Here is an 8,353-nt window from a genome sequence, read left to right as displayed (position 1 = left end):
ACTAGGTCAAAGCAAAACAGGGACAAGAAATCAAACAAAACAGATCATACATGTGACACTTACCTTTTATGGACGGGCCTTCGAAAATTGTCGCACAATGGGGGGACCTTTCAGTCAAAAAGGTTGAGAACCACTGGCATATACAGTTGGCAGAATGTCTACATTTAAAGTGGAAAAAAAGAAGTGTAATAATTTGCAGAATATTTATTTATTTTGTTTAAAAAATGAAAGTGCTTTAAAAAAAAGAAGTCTCTTACTTTGTCACTCACTATGGTAAAATCATTTTTATTTCACTTTCATGTATACAACATATTTGAAAATATATTGTTGCTAAAATGATCTTATTCTGACAAATGCAAGAAGCGTTGTATCTTCTCTCTCAAACACTTTCCACTTTCCAGGCCATCCACTCTTAGCTTATGCTCGCAAGGAACAATTAACTTCTTTGGCGTCACAGGAAGTGCATGGTCCCGCCTCCGCCCAGACGCTAATATCATGTAACTGATTTCAGAGGTTGGTGTGTGTTGTCAGGGTTTTAATGCCTACGCAGTGGAAGTGTCTCGCTGCGGGTTAGAGCGCCAGTGCTAATCCCAGGGGATACCTTTGCTTCAGCAATGAGGGCTGATGGGTAAATCTCATGAGTTCAGAGCCGCTTACGCAAGAGCTGCTCCACTCTGGATGGACACTAAATCATCTGTAGTGAAACTACAATGTATTATGTAAGACAATTTCATGTTTGGTATTATAATCTCTATCAGCAGGCCAAACGCTATTTACTCGGCTAGAGCAAGGACGCATCTGTGACTGAGGGCTTTTCCCCTTGAGCTTGTGTATTGTTAAGGCACACAAGTGAGGTTGAAGTGAAAGTTGAAAGTCTCCTAGTGTGAATGTATTCGAATCTAGGAAAGACTCTTTCCTCGCAGCTTTTTAAATCGCGTTGCTGTCAAACCGAGTGTTTTTTAAATCTATCAGCCATAGTGGTTATTGTCAGTCACAACTAGTCAGCACAGCGACTATAGTGAACGTACCAATCAGAAGCTGTCATAGAGGATTAGATTGCTTCGAGACTTAAGCCCTCGCTCCACATTAAGAAAAGGCTTAATGGGCTCTATACAAGGTCTTCATTGATTGGGTGAAAAGAGAGCAGTCTTCATGTAACTCGTGCTGTCAGACATGAAGTACACGTCAGACACATGTCAAGTTATCCAGATAGCCTACTTCCGCTGCCGTTCTTCCAAGTACACAAACACTGTTGATGGATTTTCAATGTATATTGAAGCGCATTGACTTTTAAAAAGAAAATCATTATTAGGCCTTATGCTTTGATAACGAACATTAAGAAGTCGTTAAAACATACGGATTGGATAAATATTAATAAAAGTTTAAAGGGATAGTTCACTTTGAAATAAATTTTTGGTATGTTTTAGCTTACCTCAAGGGCATCCAAGATGTAGGTGTCTTTTTTTCCGCAGTAGTTTCAATTTTGATATTTTTAGGTCAAACCGTTCTTGTCTGTCAGTCATATAATGCAGGTCTATGGTCACCACCTCAAAGAGCATGCACAGAATCCAAATTAAAACAATTCCCCGTCGTCCAAATTAAACAATTCCCCATCGTAAGTACACATTGATGGCCTAAGACACGAAACGAGCGGTTTGTGTGAGAAAACGAACAGTATTTATATAGTTTTTACCTCTTATACACAGCCATGTCCAAGTGATCTGATCTGACGTGTATGCAGACTGGTGCATAGATATTTACACTAGATGTCGGCTTAAAGACATTCGTTCCAATGAACTGCCGTAGACAAGGCGACATCTAGTGTGTATATATCTATGCACCAGTCTGCGTACACGTCAGATCAGATCACTTGGACATGGCTGTGTATAAGAGGTAAAAACTATATAAATACTGTTCGTTTTCTCACACAAACCGCTCGTTTCGTGTCTTAGGCCATCAATGTGTACTTACGATGGGGAATTGTTTAATTTGGACGACGGGGAATTGTTTTAATTTGGATTCTGTGCATGCTCTTTGAAGTGGTGACCATAGACCTGCATTATATGACTGACAGACAAGAACGGTTTGACCTAAAAATATCAAAATTGAAACTACTGCGGAAAAAAAGACACCTACATCTTGGATGCCCTTGAGGTAAGCTAAAACATACCAAAAATTAATTTCAAAGTGAACTATCCCTTTAATGACATTCCTAGTCTTTGAATGTACACTAACAATGCTTTTACTATCAGCATATATAACTCAATATATAGAGTAGTGGCCTAGGAAGTGATGTCTGGTCTAGGAAAATTGACTTCTTCGATAGATAGATAGATAGATAGATAGATAGATAGATAGATAGATAGATAGATAGATAGATAGATAGATAGATAGATAGATAGATAGATAGATAGATAGTTTTCTAAAAACCTTGTAACTAGATGTTCGAATTGATTTCAATTTCTGATTTCAAATGAAAGTCAGTGAGGGAGTATATGGCTCAAGAGATGATTTGAAGTCCATAGGAACTCTCTTCAGTTTTAAACTCTCTTATAAGTAATCTTTGTTGTTGCATAACTATTGGCCCTGATCAACAGCCCCAGATTCTGTGACAAGTGAGGACAGCCCAGCATCCAGCTTGCGTTTCTTTGACCTCACCATTTCCCCGACGGAATGAAAAAGTTGGAGGAAAAACAGCAGATCTGACTTGTGAATTTACCTCCCGCTGACACATGAATATGCAGCCCGAATATTATTATTAACAATTCAGAAGTGCCTCATTGAAGATAACTTATAATTTAGACTCTCAGCATCTAGCAAATCTAAGAACCATTTCAATTTATCTGGAACCGAGGCAAACATTCAATTTAATGATAAATTAACAATTTAACAATTTAATATTTTTTCTCTTTTTTTTTGTTCTTTTTTTTTTTTTTTTTGAGTGACCCATTTTCAAATTTCATATGCCACAATTTGTTTGCAACCACGCAAAAGGGAAATGAAGGTTGTGCTGAAAAGAGTTCAATATGCCTACGTAAATAAATATTTAAAAAATGAGATTATTAATGATTTTAAAACTTTTCAATTATATTTTTATATGTGCCCTTGTTTTGGCAATGGTAACAACAGTCCTTATTTTCTCTTGTGTTGACAGAGATTACATGTGTTTTACGCCTTTAGGTTAAAGGTTAATGACAACAGATGTTTTAGTTTTTGTTGTTTGCAGTTATGCAGCATGTCACATGTTTCTCGAGTTTAGATTAAATGTCAGATCAGTAATCATACATGTGACAAAAAACAAGAGCACATGTGAGCTTTTCTTCAGTTAATTGTTACAAACTGCACATCCATATAAAAAAAATCTGCTTATAAAATGTAACCTTCAGTACTGAACATGCAACATTTTTTTTTATGTTTATCACCTTGGAAACAGATTTCTAAGGCCATACTGAAGATCATTCATAAAGCTGAAAGATGAAACATTGCGCAAGTTTCTCTTGTTTCATTTCTGAGTGTACAGAGAGACACTGCATTGAAGTCACTTATGCCACATATTTTTTCATCAAAACTATTAACTCTACAAAGGCTTTAATTATGGTGTCTGTCAAAAGCTCACATAAAAAAACTTATGTCAGAAAGTTTTTTATTTTTTTTATTTTAGCAACGGCCCTAATACATTTTTAGTAATACTGGGCATTTCAAACTCCAAAAATGTTTGAATACACTATGCACTGTAAAAAAAATATCTACATTAAATTTACATAACACTCATGTGAATTTAATCATAATAAATATAGAATCTCTAAAATTCTCTGCATGGGCTTTAATGTACTTTCAAACCGTCTGTTTGCTATGCTTGAGTTGGAAATGCTCATGAATTAATAATTAACCCATAGTATTCGTTAACAGTTATATAACCACTGGTTTATCTTTCTTCTTTGTTGGATTATGCTGAGCTTGCAGTCATTTCCCACATATTTAACATCTATTATCGCTTCAATATCTGATTGGTAATTAAAATAATCTTTGAGGCTGCATGGGACCTTTTATGTTATGAGAGAAATCATAGCAAAATTAATATTACAATAATTTACACTGCTCCCTAGAATACTTAATTTTGATTGGCAAGTCCTGGTGAATATTTTTGCATAATTTACTTGTCCAAAGCAACTGAATTTCAAGCTATATTGCACTGTACAAAAATTATTTTCATGATTTATCACAACTTTTTTCTTTTTCTTTTGTCAAATCAACTCAGAAAATGTGGTTCAGATAACATAATATTTTGAGTTTCTGTTGATTAAACCAATCTCATTCATTGCATGAACTAAATTTTTTCATTTCAATGAACTCAACATTAAGGCAACCATGTAACTTACTTTTTTTTTTTTTTAAACCAACAATATTTGTTTACAGTGTGTAGTTATATCTCTCATCACCTTATAGTCATTTTTTCACAAAACCATTTAAACTCAAATCGGGATTTCATGTCATTTTGATTGATAAATCATAGCGAAATGAATATTACAATAAGTAACATGATTTAGATTTTTCAAACTTTTGCATAATTGACCCAGGCAACTACATATTATCTACATAGTTTCTTATCTCTTGACACCTTATGGTATTCTTTCTCTCATAATAAAATAATTCCAACTTAAATCAATATTTAATGTAATTTATTTAGCCTAGTTATTTGCTAAGAAGCAATTTAATAAGCGGGACAACGCCTCGCTGTACATAATCTCTATGTTATGATTTAAAGATTAACAGTCTGTATTTCATTACTGCACATATGTTTTGTGTAATTCTTTCATCATACAGTAGCTCCAGTGAAATGTATATCTCATCATGAGATCGTTTGCTCGAGCCTTGCAGTTCGCCAAACAATCATTAGATCAGTGCTTAACAAATACAGTGGAAAAAGACACGACGTGGTTGTCACTCTCCCTTTACTATCTAAATTTGTAAGAGCAATGCATGCAACATTAGTCCACAATTTGAGGTTCCCAGCAGTGTGAACTGCGAGAATGATTCCAGCACCCACCATAGGGAGGAGATGAGCAAATTTAACGCAAAAGAGGCCCTACAGTGCTTTGCTCCGCACTTCAAAAGAAGTCGCCTGTCTGCGTGAGCGGTAACCTCCAATCAGAGTCAATCAGATTGACAATCTTTCTCATTTGGCTTTTAGCACATGCAGAGCCAATGTGGCAGCGCTCATTTGGACACAGGTAGGGCTGGATATCATGAGTCTGACATGGCGCGTTTGTAAAGCCTCCTACATGCCATCAGCCACGTCTTTTCAGAAAAGGTCCAAGGATAGCTTTGTTTATATTTCCAATTGAATTTCTCCATTTTGATTTGCAAACACTGCAACACAAAAGCCCTCACTGTGCAGGGGACAGATTTATCCCTTTAATATGAGAGGCCTGACAAAGTTTTACGTAACGGATCCTTTAGTGACACACTGGCGATCCTCCAGCTCGATCAGTGGCAGGCATCAAGTGGATACGGAGCTGGGGCGTGGTAGCGCTGAATTGCTGTGAAATCCCAGATAAGCTGAGTTTCAGTGGCAGTAGAGCCAGAGCTGAGTGAGTGGGAGGACAAATGCATGAAAAAAAGAGCCTAACCATCTGCTGCTGTGACAGTGGCAGAAAGGCAGACCTTCAGGCAAGCCCCTGGATGGAGATCCCCTCCCCCCACACCAATCTTCTTGTGAAATCTTCATGAGATTGAAAAAAATTAAATTGTATTAGATAACAAAATAGCCTTTTCTCAGAAATAACTTTACTTTTTGCAATGACTTTGAAAGCAACTGGTGTCGGTCATTTTTTGGAAACTTATGAGTTTTCCTCACAGTACAGGTGTTTTAATTTTTTTTTTTTTTTTTTTGTCAAATGTTTTACTTGAGCTATGTTTCAAAGACATTTCCTTTTAATGTTTTGTGAAATCAGATATTTGGGTAATACTTTACGATAAGGTTCCATCCGTTTGTTAAAGTCGACATGAAACAACAAGGAAAAGTGCAGGACTTGGAAATAGGGCAAGACTTGATTTTGTTAATCGGGAATTGATTGGATTGTTGGATTGGTTGTGGTTTGCTATTGCTGTGATCTCATGTGAGTGACAGATTGTCCCGCCCTCACTCCAGTAACAAGAGAGAGGGAACACTTTGTTTTATTAAAGTTTATGAGGGCACATGCATTGAAAAATATATAATGTATATATTGACATATATGGATAAATCACTGATAATAAATACTAAAAAAACAAGAATTGTCCATATTAATTTCATTGTAACTTTACATTAAAATGAACAATGAAAAATGCTTTTAAAGGATCTATTCATCTTAGTTGATGTTAATTTTATGGAGCCCCCTAAGGGGATGTGGTGATGGAAAAAATATATGAAAAATTATGGAAAAATTACTCTGCCCGGCAAAAAAAAAACCTCTTTGGGTTTAAAGAGTTTATGATTGGATCATTATTGCTGTGATTATTAAATTTATTGCATGTTAAATGTTTGGCAACAGTTCTTCTAACCCTAATTGGTGGATTGTGTAGCTTTTCATTTCTTAAACAAGCATGAAGGAAGACACATCATGGCCATATTCCAGGATGACAATGTCAAGATTCATCAGGCTCAAACTGGGAAAGAATGGTTGGGAGGGAGCTTGAAGAATCATTTTCACACATGAATCGGCACCTCTGAGTCCAGACCTTAAATTCATTGAAAGTCCTTGGGATGTTCTAGACTTTCCAGAGTGCTGGACTCTTGCATTGTCAATACAAGATCCTGACCAAACATTGATGCACCTCTTGATGGAAATACATTTTGTGATGTTAATTCCATCAAGAGGTGCATTACTTTTTTTAAAGATGAATAAATAGGCCTATAACAAATGTAGCGCTTATGTTAGTTAATGCCTAACATGAAGTAATGAGACCTTATTAAGTGTTACTGATATCTGTAATTGTATCAAATACTCATTTATGTTTTCATATTATGCATGTTTCCCAAAATTATTCACATGTATGTAGTGATTCAAAGTTGTCATTCCTAAACTGCATCATTACCATTCAAAGAGACACATTTGCATTTGCGGCCATCGCTCAGAGGACGTAATTTGTCTTGTTGCAAATGAACAAAAGAAAATCCAGCAGTGTTACTGTGGGGTGCCAGTCGTGGCAAACTGCCTTCTGTCTGATGTTCTCTCAACAGGAAAGAAATTACAAATGGAAAGAAACAGTGGGGAAAGGCATTGACTATTATTTTTTTGTTTTCTTTTTCAATCTCTGGGTTTCTTCTATCAGAGTTTATTATCACTAAATAAATAGTTCATTATGATCCTTGTAAGACTGGAAGAAGTACAATTCATATGGTTAAAGCCTATAATCTTTATTAAATTAAAAAGACATCTTTAAGCAGTTGAAACAAAAAAACTGAACATATCAGTAGATTTTCACTGGAAGTTATGCATTGCACGCTTTTCATCATTTTGTTTCCATCCATTTAACTTGGCACAATAATTTCAACCCAGTAGAGCTGTTATGTTTGTAGACCTAAAATCCAGAACAGACAGTTTTCAAGCCATGATTCCCTTGGGATTGTTATTTTTAGAATGGTGTTTTTGGATTTGTAAGTAAAATAAGGTCTGTAGATAACATTACTTGATACATTTTTTTTATGTAAATTGCTAACAATTTGCTAAATAAGGGCTGGGCTACAATTACCTCAGGGAATCTTATATATCAATTTAGGCCGTTTTTTTTTTTTCCTTCTTCTTCTTCAAACAAACAGCTTCAAAACTGCATGCAATTTGTGTATAGCCTAACCACAGATTTTATTTTACACAGAAATAAAAAAAACGGCCTTAGGCCTAATAAACGCCTTGAGTGCAAATTGAGCTTTAAAAATTAACGTCATTAGTGAGCGGTGCAACAAAGCAGCAATTAAACTTTTTTTTTTTTTCAGTTTGATTGTTTGGTTTTACAGTGTAAGATGGACATCTAAAATAGATTAGCAGCTAGCTAAAGATAGTAGGCTAGCTAAATTATATAATAGCCTACACAGTATTTTAAACATAATTCCATTCGCCATGGTAGTGGATCAAGTGAATCAAATTTATAATAATTCAAGAACTGCTTTGCATTGATCCCACGAGCCAGAGAGAATCATGTGGAATTGCGTCAAAAACTTTAGACGGGGTGTTTTGGCATAGTGGATCCATTTCACCCGTGCTTTAGATTTAAAAGCTTGCATAGTCTCCGATGCAGAGCTTTTTCTGGTCATATGTGTCTGTCTAATCCGTCTTTTCCTCCAACCCTACGGACAACTGTGGGAAGCGCGCGC

Source organism: Leuciscus leuciscus, assembly GCF_965113295.1.
Source record: "Leuciscus leuciscus genome assembly, chromosome: 17".
NCBI lineage: Eukaryota > Metazoa > Chordata > Actinopteri > Cypriniformes > Leuciscidae > Leuciscus > Leuciscus leuciscus.
This window is presented reverse-complemented; position numbering follows the sequence as displayed.